The sequence below is a fragment of the Lathamus discolor genome, chromosome 4, assembly GCF_037157495.1.
Source record: "Lathamus discolor isolate bLatDis1 chromosome 4, bLatDis1.hap1, whole genome shotgun sequence".
NCBI lineage: Eukaryota > Metazoa > Chordata > Aves > Psittaciformes > Psittacidae > Lathamus > Lathamus discolor.
In genome coordinates this window covers 47206042-47227641 of record NC_088887.1, presented here as the reverse complement: position 1 = coordinate 47227641, position 21600 = coordinate 47206042, and the positions used below count along the sequence as shown (strand labels likewise).

At 37.9% G+C, this 21600-nt stretch overlaps 1 protein-coding gene across 11 annotated transcripts in view; it reads left to right on the top strand.

Moving 5' to 3' along the window:
* CDKL5 (cyclin dependent kinase like 5) overlaps positions 1-21600 on the top strand; it is a 138644-nt gene that overhangs the window by 10537 nt on the left and 106507 nt on the right. For 10 of the 11 annotated variants that reach the window (XR_010612262.1, XR_010612261.1, XM_065677360.1 and 7 more), the window contains exon 2: positions 9853-9955. The exons of the other annotated variant lie outside the window; for it this stretch is intronic. The gene's annotated coding sequence lies outside the window, so the exon portion shown is untranslated. The remainder of the gene's footprint in view (positions 1-9852; positions 9956-21600) is intronic. 11 annotated transcript variants of the gene reach the window in all.

Genomic DNA, 21600 nt, shown 5'->3' with positions numbered 1-21600 from the left:
TTTTTTAAAAGAATTTATTAGCAGTGGTTGTAACTTTCATGTTGTGACTCAAACTGTTTTCTGGATTTTGCTCCATTGCTTATGGCTTAATATAACGTCTTGCTCACTTCTTGATCGTTAGTTTTATTTTTGATCTCTTTACCTTGTGAAGTACAGCAATAGCTGGAACAGAACGGTCCCAGCTGAAGCGCGCAAGCTGCAAGCTCCATGCGCCTTTACCATCCAACAGACATACATGCCCCCAGATCTGGGGCATGACTTGTAGTGTAAAAAGTACAAGGGTGATGGTGTAGGGCATGTAGTGCATGAAAATAAGTGTGGGGATTTTATACTGTCAAATCTTGAGTGTAAGGGCTGGGCTGTATAATGGCACCCCCATCCTAATTTGTGGTTATGGAAGTTGCTGTACAGATAAATGAGTGCTTTCAGTTTCCTCCATCTGTTGTGAACATAACTACTCCTATCCTTAAAGCTGGTTTTGCATATAATGCTGAGAATGAAATAGTGGGAACTGGGTTGCAGTAGTGGAATAGAGATAGGGATGAAAATGAGCATATTTTACAGACTTTTCATCTGATGTAGAGCTGTGACATTGGGAGACCTGTACACTGGGTCTTACAGATCACTCTGTGCCTTGCTCTGGGGCAGCGGGACTGCAAAGGGTCTGGTGCAACGCTGTGGTGAGAGGTTGCCCATGAGGATAGGACTCCTACTAGACTTGAGCCTTCCTGCTTGAGGTGAAACACTGCCTGGGCAAGATGTACTGCCCAAGTACGATGTTATTCAGTGGACAGCAGTCCTTGTGCTCTGCTGCTAGTCTGAGAGGTTATGTCATGCTAAAGGTTTAAACTGGGGAGCTGTGAGTTCAGTTTAGTGTTCAAAGTGTGGGATTTGACAGCTCTGTATGTAGCATATATATTTGTACGATGTTAATTTATGGGTTTTTTATCATTTCATATTCATTCATCTCTCTCAAGATGAAAATCCAGCCCACCTGGGAAGCTGAAATAATTGAATTTTATTTCAGGTGCAATGATAGATGAAGATGAAAATGGACCTTTAAAATCAGTTACATTTGTGAGATGGATGGTGAATTTTCTCTAACTTCCTTTTCCTTTTCTCATAGACTTTGCCAATTTATTGAGAAACTGCAGGACAGATTAAAAGAAATTGCAGGCTTTCATATTCATTAGATATGGCAGACTGTGGTGGTGAAGTTCCTTTGCTGAAAATCAAAAATAAATTTGAATGTCATGTGAATTGCTTCATGTCTGCCAACACCGGGTAGTTACATAGAACAGATCATTCATCATGATACCACAGCAGAAGTGGCATTATAGTACATTTTTACTTAAAGTTTAAACCTAAGAATAAAATATCAAAAGCTAGGATTGTTTTTAATGTGTAGTAACGGCTGTATGAAAATACTTTTGTCTAATTGCATTGCACAAGAATATTACAGGAGCATAGTATGTACTTACGGTTCTGTAGGGTTATAGTTGAACAGCAAATATTGCTGAGCACATGTTTGTAGGCTAGAGAATTTCCTGTGATGGTTGCTTGAAGATTCACTCTAAGAGTACGAAACAGTACGAAATATACTGTTAATGCTCTACAGTTTTATTATAAATCAAACTGTTAAATTATTTGTTACAAAATCAGATTTTAAATTACAGAAGCCTGATTTTATACTGTATTTAATCTAGTTTGGCTAAAAAATAGTCTTCTGCTGTTTCTGGTATTACTACGTGACACTGATTTCCATATGGACCACTTTTTTAGTTACTTATGATCCTTCATGAGGGACTGCCAATGATGCTGTATTGATATTGGGGAAACACTGGATTTTATTTTTTTTTTTAATAAGGAATATATTTTGTGTCTTTGTGGGATATTTAAGTAACAAAGAAAATAATGCTATGCTAAGAGCTTATTATATTGAAATTTTTGTCTTTTAAATATGCCTCCAGAATACACGAGCTGAAGAGAAATTATTCAAAAGGTATACGGAATGCTGGATTATGAAGGGAGGTGTTTTAAAATAATTTTTAAGAAAGTGTTTTTCTGGAATATGTGCATACTATTTGTTTTTTTCTACCAACTTGTTCAGTTTAATGTCTTTTCCCATTTTCTATGATTAAATGAAGACAAGTAGGCATTCTCTTTTGAGCATTGTTCCTTAACAATACAGAATAAAGTAATGTATGTTGTACTTGTAAGTTTCATAGCCATTATAACTCATTAAGATGCTTTCTAATAATTCCACCTGAGGAAAATAATATTGCCATTTAATTAACAGCTGGAAAAAAATCATTGGAGGAGAAGAAACGTAGTTCGAATTAATATAAAGAAAAATGAAAGCAAGTATTGAGGAAATGCACTGCAATATTTATGAGAAATGTAATTCTCTTGAACAAGAAACATACAAAATAGGTTTCCATATAGATTTTGAGTTAAGATATTGGTAGTAGGTGAGAGAATACTGTACATGTGACTGTGCTAGCTATATATCGTACAGTTGTGATTGGAATGCTAAAAAAATATGAAATATAAGTCAAGGTAGCAACTGGACTTAATCCTAAATGAATAGGAGTTCTAGTGTACAGCCACTGACTAGCGCTTATTATGGTTCAGTACTGTGCTTCTAAAGTATTGTGAACATGTCATACCCAAATTAAAGTCGAAACACTACTAAACATATGTCCTTAAGACACTTCCCTTTCAGAGCAAAAGGATTAGGTGAAAACAGGACTTGGTCCTTGAGCAGTGTGAAACAGATAGTTAAATTTCCAGATGATTAAGAATTACTTACCTGCATTTGTTAGAAGAGATACGGCTTTCAACATTTATCAGCTCTTTGGAGAGTCAGTTTTTGCAAGCAAGTAGTCTGAGGTTTTGTTTGAAAATCTACCAAAATTATGGGACACCAAGTAAAGATAACATGCATGGTTTTTAATTGCCCTCCTGCCTCCAAGAATTTTAGATAATGAAGTATTGCGTGCCATGACGTAAATTACTATAACCAGTTATTCAAAGATAGTGAGTAGAGTAAATAAATAAAATTTTGACAGAGTGGAAAAATAGATGTGGTTTAAAAATCTTTGTATGAGGTGGTGTGCTGAGGATGACCAGAAACAATACTGTTGACCTCATCAATGTTTACAAATATGTAAAGGGTAGGTGTCAGGATGATGGAGCTAGGCTTTTTTCAGTGATATCCAGTGATAGGACAAGGGGCAATGGGTGTAAACTGGAACATAGGAAGTTCCACGTTAACATCAGGAAGAACTTCTTTACTGTAAGAGTGACAGAGCACTGGAACAGGTTGCCCAGGGGGGTTGTGGAGTCTCCTACACTGGAGATATTCAAGGCCCGCCTGGACAAGTTCCTGTGTGATGTACTGTAGGTTACCCTGCTCTTGCAGGGGGGTTGGACTAGATGATCTTTTTAGGTCCCTTCCAACCCTTGGGATTCTGTGATTCTGTGATTCTGTGAGTTCTGTCAATGGGCCTATTTTATTGCTTTGTTTTGTTTGTCTTTCTTTGAGGTTTGTTAACTGAGTTGGAGAAATACAAATTGGAGAAAATTTGAGAAAACAGAAATCTATAGAATTCATATGCCTTTTGGTAGAAACTGAATGTTCTGGGCTGTATGTGAAATCACAATGTCATTTTTACCTTTGTTGCTTGGCTCTGTTCAGGATGTGCATTTGCTGTTTTATGTGCCACTAGTCATATGCTGTTTATACAATTTTAAGGTAGAAAAGCAGTGAGTGTTTTCTTTGACACTTACTTGGTTAAAGAGTATAATCATGAAGTAGCCCTTTTGCAAAATAACAATCATGATTTCCAGCCCTCTCTAATTATATGGTAATAATACTATAAGCTCTTCCTGTATTCTATTCCCTGCAGCGGAAGCATTAAATGAATCGTAGCTGGCGGATGTGAACAGCAAAAGTTTCCATCTATTCTGCTTAATAAACCTGAAGGTAGAAGTTAAGTGGAAGTTAGTTTGATGGTGGGTATATTGAGAAGGCGTTTTAGGTAGATTTTGCAGCTTTGTCTGTGGCAGGAGATGGGGTGTTCTGAGCAGACCTTGGAGTGTCACTGCTCCTGTCTCTCTGTGCATAGGAAGTTGTCTGGAACTTCAGTTTTCTTCTTTTGAATTATAGAATTATAGAGATTTTAGAATTTTTGGCTCAGCAGTTGAGATTACTGAATAGGAACCAAACCAAAAAAGACTCCCTAAGTTGTAGACTGCTTTTAAGGTAGGCTATTGAAGTGTGCTGAGCTCTTTTATTCAGTAATAATTGTCATTTCCCCCTAGAAGTTCCAGTAATACGTCCTTCACTGTTTTGTCCATTTGTATTAAAGAGATGAAAGGTTAGGATGGTGCTTCAGGGGTTTTGCTTGTGGTTGGTGTAGGGTTCAAGTTGGTTTGTATTTTTTTGTTCTCTGTTGCGATTTTATGGAATTTTGCAGGCTGTTTGTTCTTATTGGGAAATATTGCTCAAATTATGAATGGCTAACTGCTTAGTGATGCATTTCAAGGAAGTTTACCACTTTATGTTGTGATTTGCTTTGAACAAATTTGGTTTTTTTGTTTTTTTGAGGACCCTGCTGTGTCTTTCAGGGAATCTCTAGAAGGCATGCTAAAGATCACTGGTAGAAATGATCCTCTTTTTGTGCCATGGCTCTGTTTTAGAATTGCTGCCATGGAGTGTAGGTGTTAAATAGGGTAAGTTTAGAAAGTGAATGAGGATTGTTCTATCTATTAACAATTATTATAATGTAAGAATGAAGATGTTACTTGCCACTTTGTTTTTTAATGGCTTTCTGTCTGCTTTTTAGTAGCTTAACTGTTGACGTCTAGAAATGATTAAGACTAAATGCATATAGTGTTCAAAAGTTTTTGTTTATCTGGAGGTTAATTTGCAATACTCTGATCTTCTAAAGAGGTAAAGCATTTCTTTTGTGACTCTGTTTAGTAATATGGTTGCTTCATGTGGTTTGTTGTTAAATCAAGCAGTGTTTGGTTTAACATCAAACCAAGATGTTAAAAGCAAGGTGATAGTTTTGGGCTACTGTGAGCACCTCAAAATCTGAGCCTTCTTTTGTATAATTTGGGCAAAGTCAAAAGTTGGTTATTTAGTAAGGGTTGCTTGACTACATGGTGCAGTTTTTGGTCATACATTTAACAGTTTTGTTCTAATTAGGACATGAAACTGTACTGTGAGCTTGATAATGTTTTTATCTTGAAGACTAAAGGTCTGGTAGTAATTAAGTTGTTATTACACAAACTTTACATTTTTAGCTTTGCAGTCCAACTTAACTCTTTTATATAAGAAAATAACGCAAGTGAAGTTAAAGAGTACCTCTTTATAAAATATTCGGGTAGTGTATATTGGGTTTCATAGAGTAGTTGAATGGTTTGGGTTGGAAGGGACCTTAAAGATCATATAGTTCCAACCCCCCTGCCACAGGCGGCGACACCTCCCACTAGACCAGGTTGCTCAAGGGCCCATTCAACCAGGCCTTGAACACCTCCAGGAATGGGGCATCCACAGCTTCTCTGAGCAGCCTGTTCTAGTGTCTTGCCACCCTAACAGTAAATAATAGCTTCCTAATATGTGAACTTTATCTCCCCTCTGTCAGCCTAAAGCCATTCCTCCTTGTTGTGTCACTATATGCCCTTGTAAAAAGTCCCTCTCCAAATTTCTTGTAGGCCCCTTTAGGTACTGGAAGGCTTTAGGTACTCTAAGGTCTCCCCGGAGCCTTCTCTTCTCCAGGCTGAATAAGCACAACTCTCTCAGCCTGTCTTCATAAGAGAGGTGCTCCAGCCCTCTGATCATCTTCATGGTGCTCCTTTGGACTCACTGCAACAGGTCCATATCTTCTATTGGGAGCCACAGAGCTGAACGCAGTACTCCAAGTGGGGTAAAGGGGGAGAATCCCCTCCCTTGTTCTGCTAGTCATGCTCCTTTTCATGCAACCCAGCATATGGTTGGCTTTCTGGACTTGTGAGTGCACACTGCCAGATCATGCTGAGCTTCTTGTCAACCAGCACCTCCAAGTCCTTTTCCTCAGGGCTACTCTCAACCCCGTCTCTGCCCAGCCTGTAGTTGTGCTTGTGATTAACCCAACCCAATAATTTGATTTAAGCAATAATTAATGAACGAGTTGATAGAACGTGGAAGTACCAGGAGGGGAAGCATTGCTTGTGAGACTGGGGGAGGAGGGGGAAGTGTTTTGCTTTAGTACAGCTATAAAAACATTTTACAAATACTGTAATACGGGAACAGCCTTTCAGGAAAGCAGTTTTGCTTTTTCAACTGTGGGAAATACATCTTCAGTGAAATCTGCTCTTACACTCTGTTTTACAGGCAGCTTAATCTCTGTAGTTCTTGTGTTCTCCAGTATGGGCTCTTCTGTTTGGTAGGCTTCTACATATCCAAAGTTTTTTTGGGGACTTAAACAGATGTTGCAGTAAATTAGGGAGAGGAAGAAAAAAGTCTTGGTAGAGGAAAAAATCCTAGTGAAATATCAAGCTCAACACTTTTGTGTTTATCTTAGTAATAAAATTAGAGAACTTCAGGCTTAGATGCCAGTTGTGTGCTGTGTCAAGTTGAAATGGAAAAAAAAGTCAGTTTGTGCTGCACATACATGCATTTTCACTAGAGCGAAAAATACATGTGTAAATTTGATTCCATCTTTTTCTCTCTGAAGTCTGAAGTTCTCTGTCACTCTCAAGTCTATCCTTTTTTTAACCCATAAATAGAATTGCATTGAATTTTGTAATATATAGTATTGAATTAGATCAGATTATTACATTCTTAAAAACAGCCCACTTGTATGGTACAGAAATACTATGTGTATAGTTTATAGATGCAAAATGATCTTATTAACAAAATAAGTCTTTCGTATGGTATGTGTTTTCAATATTTTTGGACTTTTTTCTTTTTTTTTTTCTTATATTGCCCACTTTGCTCCCCCAAGTATAGTTTTGAAGCTCTTAAATTGTAATATTAAAGTGTTTTGTGAAAATTACGTTTTATAAATTGAATTAAAAAAGAAGGGGTGGGGGAAGATTGAAAGTATTTAGCTAATTGTCTCTTATTCCTGCTGCTTTTTTGACAGTTACCTTCAGATGTTTATAAATCACAGACAAATTTTTAAGAAAAAACAACTCTAGCCTTACTATTTTTGTTTAAAGACATGGCTATGATAGCTTATCCATAGTGGCAACAGTAATAAAATGAAATACTGAACTTGAATTATTCCCTAAAGTCTTATTGCTGTCAGATATTCCAGCAAAACAGAGTCTGATGCAAGGTGTTGTAAAAGTAAATCCTGTTTTGTGCACAGCAAAATTAACAGGGAAAGCTGATGCTCATTTTCTTATTTCGAATAAGACAAAAATGCATTGATCAGGCACTTTGAAAGAAGTCAACATGCAAGTATTCATTCATCTCTAGAAGACTGATACATATACATAAAACTAACACTACTTAATAGGCTCTGTTAGTGGGTATTAGGTGTAGCAAATTCTATTTTGTTAGTGATCTACATATGGAAACTCTACTGTTGTTCTGCTGCATTTTCCTGCGGCTAAAATTTTAATACATGGTGGTATGAATGTGATTACTATCAACAGCCTTTAAAATTTTCAACTCTGATTTTTGCCAAGGTGTATTTTATAGCTGGAACTCATACACATGTGAACGTGTATTTTCTATTACTTGTGTGAGAGTAAAAACTCACTGTTACTGCCTATAGGTTTTGCTTTACAGCATAAGGCTGTGTGGCAGTGTCTTAATGTTAGTGCTTCATCAATGTTTTTCTCCTGTTGGATCTATACAATACTTGTTCACTCCACGTATTCATGGGAGATACAAAATGTAGTGAAGAAAATGTTCATTGGTTAGTATCAACTCTTTCTAGGAGGCATAGATAGTTTATTTGGTAGTGAGTATAGGATTCTGTAGTTAATGTCACGTTTGTGTGCTAATCAATAGAAATATATTGAAGGAGATAAGAAGATATTGAGAGTGATAACTCTATACTCTTCTATGAATCTGTATCAGTTAAAGAGTCGTTTTTAAACCATAAAATACAAATGTGTCTTCAGGAAGATCTTCATATGTTTTGCTTTCTAAATATAAAGCATTATTTTTAAAAATATAAATAAGAGCGGTTTAATTACAGCTGTTAACGAGTGTTGAGATGATTGAATCAAATAATCTGGACTTCTTGAAGTACTGAAAACACACCCTATTCAATTTCCATTCTAATTCCATTTGAACTGATCGGATAAATGGAGAGGCAAAGACGAAATAGGACTGCTGCTGTGTACTAACTTAATGTTAGTGGTCAGGGTTCCTTATTTACATGGAATATCACACTTAATAACTCTTAGATCAGTATGACAGTAGTATATTTCAAAGGACAAAGGTAAAAAGGTAGTTTGTCTTGTGTGGGTGTTACAAATCTGCAAAAAACCAAAGGGTCAAAAGAATCCTTGAAGAATCCAAGAAGCCTTGAAGACAAGCAAATGAGCAAATTCTGTTTCTTCTGGTAAACTTAAATGAGAATTTCACAGGATTGAAATCTGATGAATTTTGGAACAATTAAGACGAAGATAGGAAATTCTTTCTGACTTGAAACAGAGTTCTACAAAAGCATGCAATAAGCATGATATTTTCTCTTCTGTCCCTGCCCTGCCCAGCTCCCTTTTTGGAGTAAATTTCTAAGTTATCATTGTACCTGAATTTCTACACTTAACGGCACTAACACTGATAAATGAAAAAATGAGAATAATCACTCCTGACTAAATGCAGTCGTAAGAACACAGATAAACTGTGACTTCAGCTGTAACTTCTGAAGCTTCTAGGTTCCTGTGCTTTTTTCAGGCAGATAGCACTTAGCACTATTTTCAATACTCAGTGAAAGCAATCTGAAGACATGGTAGAACTGGGGTGCTCTAATTGTTCTACCCTTCATGTGAGCTATTGTAGGTGAAAAATCCTATAGCCCTTAGTTTCTCTGGGATCCCAACCTTTTCTGTTGACATCTGGGTATAATCAGTCTAGATTCTTCAAAGAACCTGTATGCTATATGCCTTTTAATAATGAATGTGAATTTTTTATTAAAAAATATTTGGAACATATGGCTGAATTATCACTCAATCTTTTTGGGTTAAGTGGTGTGACTCTTAGTTAGCTAAGGCAGTTTGGTTTTTAGCTTGCTCTGTTCCTTAGAACTGTATTCTTTCTGCCTCAAGGTGAAGTTGTTAGGTTTTAAGTCCTGGAGTAACTACTGTAATCACCTGCCTTATCTTCTACAAACCAAGTTATAAAACTCCATCCAGTAATTTGTGTGTAAGGGTGATAACATTAAGACTGAGCTAAACTAGTCTTTACTTGCTAATCCATATTTGGTAAATTATGCTTGTATTAAATTGCTGTTCTTAAAACTGTCTTATTGTCAATATGGCATGAAATTATGCCCTTTTTAGCTCTTGGGCTTTGTCATTTAACAAGTATTGTTTTGGCGAAGTGCACAGAACAGGGCTGTAATGAAATCTAGATCTGAGGAAGAGATTATCTGACTTGAACATGATGAGGACAACAGGATTTTGGGGGTCTGTGTCTCTATGGGACAGAGCCTTTGGGAGAATATTCAGGGTTGTCTTTACATGTTTGTAGCATTCCTATGCTATATTCTTCATTCCTTTCTGGCTGTTGAGATGCTGGATTTGGTAGACCTGTTGTCAAATGAGTGTAACTATTTTAATGCTCTTGAAAGCTTGGATCTCAGTAAAGAATTGTTTTGTTTTGTTTTGTTTCTTTGGCAGATGACAATCATAGAATTAACTAGATCAGAGAAGACCTTGAAGATTATCAAGTGCAACCCTTACCCCACCACTGCCAAGTCCACCAGTAAGCCAGATCACTAAGGTCTGCATCTACACGTTTATTTGAACACTTCCAGGGATGGTGATTCCACCATTTCGTTGAACAGTCTGTTCCAGTACCCAACTACCCTTTCAGATATTTCCTAATATCTAGTCTAAACCTTCCCTGGTGCAGCTTGAGACTGTTACCTGTTGTCCTATCCCTTGTCACTTTGGAGACCAGCAACCTTCTTTATACCTCATATTCCACAGTGCTTCATATAGATTTATACTATTTCATCAGTTCCACAAATCTTTGAAATACCTATAGTATTACTTGTATTACTGATCTGCTTCTGGTTTTAAAAGTATAAACTCTAGGAGCATCTAAAGGTATCTAGCCTCCATGCGATTTTTTTAAAGGCACACGTTCTATGCTTGTGAACAGTACATAACACTTTCAGTTTTGGTTTTTTTTTTTAAGATGCCACCTGTATTCTTTCTGGCTTTCCTTAAGCTTCAAGTCTTATGCCTGGCTGTTCACTGTGTGACTTACTGGTTTATGACAGTTTTGTTTTAAGTGGGAAGATCTGGGTGTTTGTGCCCAAGTATTTGAATGATTGAGTATAACAACAAGACATTTGCCATTTTCTGATGGTGAGAAGTAGTGTATCTGCCTTCAAAAAAATTCCTCAAGTAATTCTAGATAGGGAATTACGTAACTGAAGTAGTTTAGCTCTTAAATGAGTTTTTTGGGGTTTTTTTATATTTTTTTACATACCACAGCTGTATTTATAACATGGAATAAAGTAGTGTTTTGGAGAGATTAATAAATTGTGGGCAAATGATCATGTGAGGAGGTTGTTATTAGTGCCTCTACCTGCTCTTGCATGATTTTGTATTGTTATCGGGACCAGGGTGCACTAAAATCATTTGTCTAAAAATATTATCTTTCTAACAATGTTCTGTCTGTTGGTATTTGGAGGGTGTCATCAGTAGATCACGTTTTATTGTGAACAGGATGGAGAAATTTGAGGCTACTGAAAGCTTTGGGAGTTCTGAGAAAGAGAGAATTTTTTTTTAATATGTTATGATGGATTAAACCATCATGATGGAAGAGCCTTAATCAGGTCAGAGGTGAGGGTTTCAGTGCCAGGGAGAGTCAAACTATGTATCTGGGAAAAGGATCATAAATAGTATCACTTTTTCCTGGTTTATATTGGTTTATTTGGTGTAGTATTAAATTTTATAACAGGCAAATGGTGGCTGTGAATGAACATGCTTACTTGGGCTTTTTCCTCCCTTAGTGCCCTGTGTAGGGAAGAGAAGTTGGATGTGATTTGGTAGCCTTCGAATTGCATTTTGGTGTTCTAATTGTAAAATGCAAACAGTGCAGACATCAGTTTCAGCGGCAAGGCACTTACAATCTGTATTTTTAGAGCTGTGGCTTTCACTGAGTGCTAGGCTGGCTATCCCCATATGCTGAAATGGGAGAGGGATATTGGAGATAAGGGACCTTGTAAGCTAAGAGTTTTCTCTATCTTGCTTAGCGTGGCAAGCTGGAGAGACAACAGAAGCCAGTCTTCGTTCCTTGATTATAGGATGTCATCCTTTCTAATTTGAACAACTATTGCTTAGTCAGAATGGGTACACTCCAGAGAAATCCTAACTATGCTTAGAGTTAAGCAAGTAATGGAAAGGCAAAACATTGTTGTCCTTGTGGGAATGAAAATACGCAGTCTGGACCCTATCAGTAACTTCACACTGAAACCTTTTGTCCCCTGCAGTGTTCTAAGTAGTAAGCTTTTCTCCACCATTCTGCATCTCCCCAGCAAATTAAAAAGACTAAAATCCCAAGGAGAACCTGAGACAGTGATGTGTTTTTACATGTTTGGTTCACGGTTTGATTTATGTCTTGTTTGTAGATCTGAGGTTTTATAGCATTATATATTGTAGTATTCTACAGGTTATTCTCCACAGCGTTCTGTCCTGGCTTTTTAGACTTGACAGTCTTCTCTTTGTAATACAAAGTACAGAATTTAAGCAGCTAATAAGTCATTTGCTATACAAATACAATCACAAAGCAAGATAATCTACTGGTGGGGCAAACACTAGTAACCTAGAATGTCTTGAACAGTCATTTCAGGCTGTGTGCAGCATCTTTGAGGGAAGTTTTGGTTCATCTTGTATCTCTGTTTTATTTTATGGTAGTGAGGGAAGATGGCAGGGCTCTTGTTGCTTCTTCCAGTGTAGGAAGATGGCCTCTGATAGGGACTGTAACTGAATAATCTATTGCCTTAGTATTGTTAGCATTTTGATGATAGGTCATTGAAACTCTTTAAAAACAGAAGTTGCAATTGGTGATGTGTCTCTGAAATTCACAGGCATTTGTGAGTTTCTGTTTGCCAAAGTAACTGTTTCTGTTCTGGTATGTACAGCAGTATCAACTGCCCTTTACTACACAGCATAACAAATTAGTTTACTGAAGGGAATATATGGGGGATAAAGAAGCAAAGCTACTTGGGTTTTTTTTTTTTGTTGTTCAGGTTTTTTTGTTTATTTGTTTTATTTTTTAATAGGAAGATATAAAGACATCGTCTGAAAATTCAGGAGGCGCTTCACTTTGTATTGAAAGACAGAACAGGCAATTCACCTTTGGCAGAATAGGCATTTGAGCCAAGATTAACACTGCAAAGTTTAAGAACTATCTTAATTCAGGCACATCCAAAGGGGCTGTGGCATTTAGAAAACTGCTAACTGCCTTGAAATGTGGGCAGGAGACAAGGGATATCTTGGGGCTAAGGAGGATTATGGCAAATTAAAAGTAGGAGTTAACCATGGGCACTACAGAAAAAGAAAGAGGTAACATGAAATTCTGCACTCCTGTTGAATTTGGGAAATGCCTTCCTGTTATGTAATACCCTCAGGCACATCATAGAATCGCAGAACAGTTAGGGTTGGAAAGGACCTTAAGATCATCTAGTTCCAACACCCCTGCCATGGGCAGGGATGCCTCACCCTAGCCCATGTCACCAAAGGCTCTGTTCAACCTTGGCTTGAACACCGCCAGGGTTATGGAGCATGCACAGCTTCCCTGGGCAACCCGTTCCAGTGCCTCACCACCCTCACAGTAAAGAACTTCCTCCGTATATCCAATCTAAACTTCTCCTGTTTAAATTTTAACCCATTACCCCTTGTCCTATCACTACAATCCCTAGTGAAGAGTCCCTCCCCAGCATCCTTATAGGCCCCCTTCAGATACTGGAAGGTTGCTATGAGGTCTCCACGCAGCCTTCTCTTCTCCAGGCTGAACAGCCCCAACTCCATGCACTGTAGCTTGGGGTGATTCCAAAAGTGTAAAAGAATCGGAGTAATTGAGGCTGGAAAGTACCTCTGGAAACCCAAGCCTTTAAATCCAAACAAACGTTGGTAAGATCCCCCTCTGGTTACCCATACAAAGGCCATGGCACCTAGTGTGGGGTATAGAGAGAAGCAATGCCTGACTTATAAAACTACCCTGAGAGCTGAGCATTCCTAGGATCTCAAGTTCAGGGCCTGTGTAGTTGACATTTGTACTACCTTTTCAGTTTTTGCTTCAAATCTTTGACCATTGGACTTCTAGAGCAGTAATAAATAAATAAAATCTCATTATTGTGTTTATGGATCTTTACTAAGAATAGGTTGAGAGGAAGAAGGCAGAGAGTTGTGGTCAATGGCGCAGATTCTAGCTGGAGGTCTGTGACTAGTGGAGTTCCTCAGGGGTCGGTGCTGGGACCGGTGCTGTTTAATATTTTCATCAATGACCTGGATGAGGGAACTGAGTGCACCCTCAGCAAGTTTGCTGATGACACAAAACTGGGAGGAGTGGCTGACACACCAGAGGACTGTGCTGCCATTCAGCGAGACCTGGACAGGCTGGAGAGTTGGGCGGGGAGAAACTTGATGAAATTTAACAAGGGCAAGTGTAGAGTCTTGCATCTGGGGAAGAACAACCCCATGTACCAGTACAGGTTGGGGGTTGACCTGCTGGAAAGTAGTGAAGGGGAAAGGGACCTGGGGGTCCTGGTGGATAGGAGGATGACCATGAGCCAGCAATGTGCTCTTGTGGCCAAGAAGGCAAATGGCATCTTAGGGTGCATTAGAAAGGGAGTGGTTAGTAGGTCAAGAGAGGTTCTCCTCCCCCTCTACTCAGCCTTGGTGAGGCCGCATCTGGAATATTGCGTCCAGTTCTGGGCCCCTCTGTTCAAGAAGGACAGGGAATTGCTTGAAGGAGTCCAGCGCAGAGCCACAAAGATGATTAAGGGAGTGGAACATCTCCCTTATGAGGAGAGGCTGAGGGAGCTGGGTCTCTTTAGCTTGCAAAAGAGGAGACTGAGGGGTGACCTCATCAATGTTTACAAATATGTAAAGGGTAGGTGTCAGGATGATGGAGCTAGGCTTTTTTCAGTGATATCCAGTGATAGGACAAGGGGCAATGGGTGTAAACTGGAACATAGGAAGTTCCACGTTAACATCAGGAAGAACTTCTTTACTGTAAGAGTGACAGAGCACTGGAACAGGTTGCCCAGGGGGGTTGTGGAGTCTCCTACACTGGAGATATTCAAGGCCTGTGTGATGTACTGTAGGTTACCCTGCTCTTGCAGGGGGGTTGGACTAGATGATCTTTTTAGGTCCCTTCCAACCCTTGGGATTCTGTGATTCTGTGATTCTGTATTTTCGAAAGTGAAAGTTCAAGATTAATCATATTTAAGAATTCTTCACAAAATATGGTAACTTTCTCCAAGTGACCTTGAAAAGTGATGTGCCTCTATGCATCGCTGAACTGGTTGCTATACTTCATTTGATTTTCTTATTTATAAAGGAAAAAAAAATCTTCTCCAACTTTGAGATGACCCCTGCTAAATTTGAAGGTGCTTTGAATGACTGAGGGAATGTCAATCATTTTTTTATTTTATTTCCCCCCCTCTGACAGCTATCAGAAGTTCACAGATACTACTTACGCAGTTACAAACAATGTTGCTCAGCAGCTTGTAATCTGATCACAAGACACTACCATATCCTTTTCAGTCTCGGAAAAAAACATGCAACCTGCAGCTGGGTGATTATCTCTGAAGCAGTTCTTCTCTAATTCATTGGTAAACTCTCTTTATTCTTTTTATTTCCGTGGATTGAGCTTGTGAGTTAACAAAGCAAGAGAAACATCACAATCTTACTGATGTGATGATGAAAGCAAAAGGGTTAGCCCGTAGCAGCATGCTCTTGATACTAATTTTTCAACTCAGAGGAGTGAGGTGCTGAAGATTCTAAGTTGTGAGCAAGTAATGCTTTTATTTATTCATTTATTTATTTGTTTATTTGTGAGATTGCCACAGTGATCAGGTAGGTTGTGGAGCGCAATGAAGAAATACCTTTTTTTCAATTTGAGTTTAGGAGAAAAAGGGGCTTCAGGAACCCCTGTTAATCTGAAGCTGTCAGGATTTTTTTATATCTTGCCGATACCATTCTACTGTTATTAAAACTGCAAGGGGCAGAGCACAGTAGCCATAGTGTTAATCTGCCAGTGTGAAAGTGGCTAACTAAGGCCTGCCAGCATTTGAGCTTGTGCAATATCCTTAGTTTGTACGTTTGGTGGTGGGTGTCTGAATAACAAGGTTAACTCAATGGCCTTCTGCATGCGTCTTGTCTTTTATGACAGGACTTTCCAGCCATTGCTGGAATTGTCAGGTTCCTAAGTCTTTTTCATCAGCGGAGCTTTTCAGCCATTTCTATTGTGCCTCCTAAATGCACACACACTACGTAGCATGAATGTAACATGAGGAAAAAGTCTTCATTTGAGCTTTTTTTAAAATAATTTTCTGCTATTTCTACAGCAATTGGCCCAAGAATGTTTTATGCTGTTATTGCAATTTGCTTGTTATTAAGGCTGACTTGCAAGGCATTATGTTTATCTCTACAAACCACAGTGTATTTGCAGTGTTATTGTGAGATAGTATAGATTAAACTAATACTCTGTTTATAAGTTGCTGTTGGTACAGAAGTAACTCCTAATATTCTGATTGCAGTATTTCATTACGGATCTGTTTAGATGTCTGTTTATTCTTGCAATTTTCTGCTGTGTAATCCCTGAAATAGGGTTAAAGATGTATGGAACTGGATCATATGGAAGGAGGTTTAATACAGCAAAAGTGCTTAATATATACAGAAGCAATGAATTAGAATTAAGTAAGGCTGTGCTAGAGTTGCTGCAGGGAATAATATTATATGTATTATGAAGTCTGTTGTGTTGTTTTGTATAGACAAGTTGAGAACCTGTACTAGGGACGTAAGTCTTTTAACAGTGGTTTGGTATCCAAGTTAACAAGATCTTAGTTCTCTCAGAACTTTACAGTTTGGCCTGTAAAATGAGTATGTACAGCAATGACATCAATGAGGTGATTAAGTATTCTTATCTATTGTGTTTTAAAGGTGAACATCATGCCAGAGTGGGACAATCTGTACTTCTTTTGAAGAAGATAGATGATTATTTGGATTCCTCTTCTACCCTTCCCCCAGTAAAGCTGTGTAGAGAAAAACAAATGCTGAAGGATCTTCTATAAAGCTAGTAACAAGATGGAATGCAGGCTTGGTGCCCTGCTTGTGTGCTCCGATAGAAACTAACTTGCCTACCAAATTGTAGTGGCCCAAGGAGATATGAACTAAGAGATACTAGTGCAGTATAGTTTGAGATAGAAATGAAAGTCAGGATTTTGCTGCAGTTTGGGTTCGTAGAAAACATGCTAGCAATTAACTGGTATATATGATCAAATATCTTTTACTTTTTTCTAAGGCTGCCATTTCTAGTTTCAGTTTAACTAAGCTGCAGAACAGGTTCCATGATCTATATTTAGACAATATTTAACTGCTGAGGACATTAGTTCCAAATACCATTCTTTAGTTGGTTGTGTAACATTTCCCTCTACACAGGAGCACAAAGGTAGTTTCAAAATTGAGTCTGGTAACTTCAGGATTTATTGTTACAAGCAAAGTTTGGAATTTTATTAGGAAAATGTGTTACTTGATGCTCTTATGTGATCCCTACTGATATGTGGATGCAGTCAGTGATGCGAAGCTTTAAGAGAAATACGTGAGCAAACATTGAATCATGATTCTTGGCAGATATGTAGATCCAATTATGCAGTGTTCATTCAGGAAGCAGAATTTGTTAATGCTTTTCATGGTAGTGACAGGACAGTGCAGCATCACCGAGAAATGAATTTTGAAGGCTCTGGTGAAAGTATACCGAGTCTCTATTTTGTACAAAACAGCATTAAACACTTAATATGTTTCTTCTGAAGCTGCAAAGTTTTATTTTTTCATTGTTGTGGCAGAAAAAAAAGACTCATATAAACCATTTTAGAAAACCCAAGTGGTAAGAAGCTGTGATAAAAATGGATATAGAAGGCTAGGATTTGAGGGGGTTTATCCCAGTTATCATTCTAGAAAATGCCAGTTTTACGAATGAAACTTCTGCTCCCTTCAGGTAATCCTGAAAATGTCCTACTGAGTAAGCAACTGGCAGTCTTCAACTTAAATTACATTCACATCTGTTTTAAGGCTGTATCAGTTTGCCGATCTAAGTTTTGTGGTAAAGAAATTATACCCATGCAGTACCTAATGAACTGCAGTACTTTAGAAGGGAGTGGTCCCCCATCCCATATGTAGGATTTGAAACCTTGGGTAATGCGTTTCATTTTGTAGCCCATTATCTTTCCCTGTTTTTCTGTTGTATTGAGCTTTTGTTTTGTTACAATTCTCTATTTCAGCCTTCCATGTTTCACCAGCAGCAAACCATCTGTTCTCGATTGCTGGTCTCTCTCATTTTTAGATCTAGAAGTCTAATGTACCCATGACTTTGCATTAACTGTTCTCTCTATTTAACCCCCATTTTGTTTAATTTTGCTAAGTGAAACTTCTGAAGAAGTGGTATTATACAGGAAAGAAATGCTTAGGTAACTAATACAGACTTCTTAATATGGTCTTAAACTTACAGCAGAACAGAACGCAGTGTAAGGAATTAAAGCAACCAAAACCCAAACAAAAACCCCATGTCCTTGTTCAATGCTTGTGCAAAGTTGTAGGCAATTTTAATTCTTTGGTTTTGAGACCACTGGCTGCTCTGTTTATGATTTATAATCCTTAACCTCATTCTAAAAACTTACTCTAAGGATCAAAGCATGTATGTTTAAAGCACACTTGTTTATCTTGCAGTCAGTTTTATTTGTCACTGAGGGAACAACCAGTTCCCATACTATATCCATCATGCTGAATCCATCCCTTTCTCTTTGTCTCAGATCTCTGCTCTAAATAGAACAAAGTCTTCATCAATATCCTGGTTGTCAGTTTGAAATTTGCAAATTTGATAATAGAATACTGTAACAGTACTCATATCCTGTGATGTACGCAGATTGGAGATAAAATGTGAGCTCTGTTAGTTCAGAATAGATGGAAAGATGTTGATATATATGGCAGTTTCTAAGCTTACTAAGAAAAATAATTTGTTTCTTTACTAAATGCACAAAAAGAGGAAATTGAAACATGGATTTTACTAGCTGTTTGGTGATTTGGGGGATTTTTTTTTTTTTTTTTTTTTTTTTTTTGTGTAAGTAAGCCGGTCTGGAACTTCCATCTATAATTAAGGTTCCTAAAGCTTCCCCTTTAAGACCCAACTTCTGAATTGCTTACAACTTCTGCCAAATGTGCCTGGCTGTTATTTTTTTTTTTGGTCTTCTTTCCACCCTCACTATCCTGGATGGCTGCCTCAGCCTGATTATTTTATGGATTTGCATGTGGTTCGGCTCAGACTCTTATTTAATTCAAGCCAAAATTGTTAATAGTTGAGAAAGAAGCTACTTCAGAATTAAAAATTAAAAGGTTTATTTATAACACCTTTGGTGTTGTTACAGTAATAAGAGTGGAAGGGTCATCTTGTCATGGTTATGCATTTGGTCAAGATTTCGCAAATAATGGTAAAAACCCAGCAGGTTTCATACACTTGGAGTATACACATAAAAAAAATCCTGTTTGAATGTGCTTATTGCTGCTTGGAATTTAAAATTTACCTGCATCCAAAGATAAAAAGCCTGAGGAATTAGAAGATTGATTGAACTTGATATGGGAGACAGAGCATAAGGTATAGGATAATGGTGTGGCGAGGGAGGGGAAGCAGAAGAAGGTATTTGAGGACAAGGTAGCTAGATGATTAATAATGGGATAGAAGAGCAGAAAGCTGGGAGAAAAGGATAGTAATTGGAGTCTCCTGGAATACCAGATTTTGGAAGGGAGTCTGTTCATTCTCCTTCTGCTCTGAAGCCCAGTGGCAAGGTATGTCTCTTATTCCTTTCTAGTCCTGTTTCTTCACAGAATTGCAGACTGGTTGAGGTTGGAAAGGGAATTCAGGATGTGATCTGGCTCAACCCCACTGCTCAAGCAGAGCCATCTAGACTCAGTTGCTCAGGACTGTGTCCAAGTGACTTTCGAGTATCTTCAGGGGTGGACACTCCACAACCTCGCTGGGTAATCTGTGCCAGGGCTGGTCCCTCTCACAGTGGCAAAGTGTTTCCTGATGGTGCAGAAGGCATCTGCTCCTGCAACTGGGCACCACTGAAAAGCATCTTGTGAAAACTTGCTTTTCAGTGGGAGCAATGGTTGGCTGAAGGACAATGATATGTCTGGGGCAGTCACAGGTTCTGACTAGCCTTTGGACTATCTACAAGCATCATGCAAAATTACTTAATCTGCACTTTGAGTTTGTACACACCATCTGGAGAACCTACACAGAGGTGTAAATGTGTGTACATAGGCAAAGTTTTAAGAATATGAAAATAGCAAAATAGAATTCACATAATAAATGAGAAAACAAAGTTGCCTGTGGCTTCTTAATTTGTGGCCTAACTATATTTGCTTTTCACACTGAACAGAAGTTAATCAGTTATTGAACATTTCATATTTGTATTGAATGAACATTGCACATTGCGCAGAGTGAACAAAATGATAAAGAAAACAGTACTTACAGTGTTTGAACACCCATAGAAAATCAAAGTTGTTGGCTTTCTCATAGGCTCTGAGTGGTTTGATCACTATGGTATGAGCACTTGGTGTGATTCTCTGAATTTGTGTTATACTTGGAATGGTGAGGCCTCCTGTTTGACCAGATGTGAGTGGGCACAAAGTTTAAAATATTTCTTAGTATTTAGCATCTTATTTTAGATATCTTAAGTTTTAGCATTTCATGTGGCACTTCAATACTTTGTTTTTACTCTTACCTGCTTAAGCTATCAAGATGGGAATCCAGGGAAGAATGGCGGAAGAGTTTTTCCATGCTGCACAGATTATTTTGTTTGTTTGTTTGTTTGATTGATTTTTTTTTGTTTGTTTTGGTGTGGGGTTTTGTTGTTGTTCTTTTTTGTTTGTTTTTTTTTCTCTTTTGTTTTTTGGTTTTTTTTTTTTTTGTGACATTTGTTTTACATAGTTTCAATGTAGTCCATTTGGAAATAATTAAATTTATTGACTTACCTGTCATGTGCTAGAGCTTCTTAATTCCGGATACTTCCTGGCTATGTAACTGGCAATTAGTGCTGTCTTTCTTTGCTTATTACAGGGTACAGTTAATTAGTGGGAGGGTGAAGATAATTTAATTTTTCTTAGATGATCTTCAGAAAATTGGCTCTTCCTTAATAGCTTGCCTCTATTGGGGTAATTTTATTTTTTTAAGTGAATGGGTGCAGGTCCCAGTACAGGGTTTTCAGGTGCGTAAATAATTTGCTATGAATAAAGAAACAATAAACTTCCACTTTTTTGAATCCTGTAGAGCTTTTAAGAAAACAAAAATGTATCTATTTTCTCAGGATGATGCATTACGCTTCAGTGTATTTATACCATCCTATGAGTTTGAAATAATAACATAAGAATATTCTACCTCAAGTACTATAATAATGTTATCCCTTACACTAAGAAGGGAGGGATGGATACTGAATCTTCCTGGTACTTATGTTGTAGGCATGTCATCTTTATAGATTTATGGGGAGGCTAATCAATTGTTACGCTTTATTTTAGCTTGCTCCAGTTCCCTCATCACTGTACCTTAATGATCTACATTTAGTATCTGTAGGCATTTAATTAAACAGTACAGGGTAATAATATACCCAGATTTAAGTATGTGGCTTGACAAACACATCTGTAGCTGTTAAAACTAAGTGCATTTACTGCTTTTTAAAAGTACTTCTGTCTTAATCTTTGTTCAAGCTAAGCAGTATTGCATTGAACATAAACATTCAATTATTTCTAAACAGCTATGATTTTTACTATTGCAATTGTCGTGCTACTAAAAAAACCCTGTCATGTTACTAATATATTAATGATGCAGTGGGGACTTAAGACTATCTTGAATGAATTTGTAGTGTTGAAATACTAAATGTTAACCTAGGCTGGGTTAAGAGGAGGTGTGTGAAAATCCATGTATTCTAGGTAGCCTGATCAGTGAAATGTCTTTTGTGACGTGAGGCTGGGATTGTCATCTAGCAAGAGAAGAGAGTGGCAAGGTTCTGTAAAAGCTTTGATCTCTCTTCATGGAGTCATTGTATGAAAGAGCATTATTAATCTGGCAATATGGAATCCAGATGTGCTGGAGGCCTAAAGGGAGAGCAAAACATAGGGGCAGGGGCAAATCTTCTC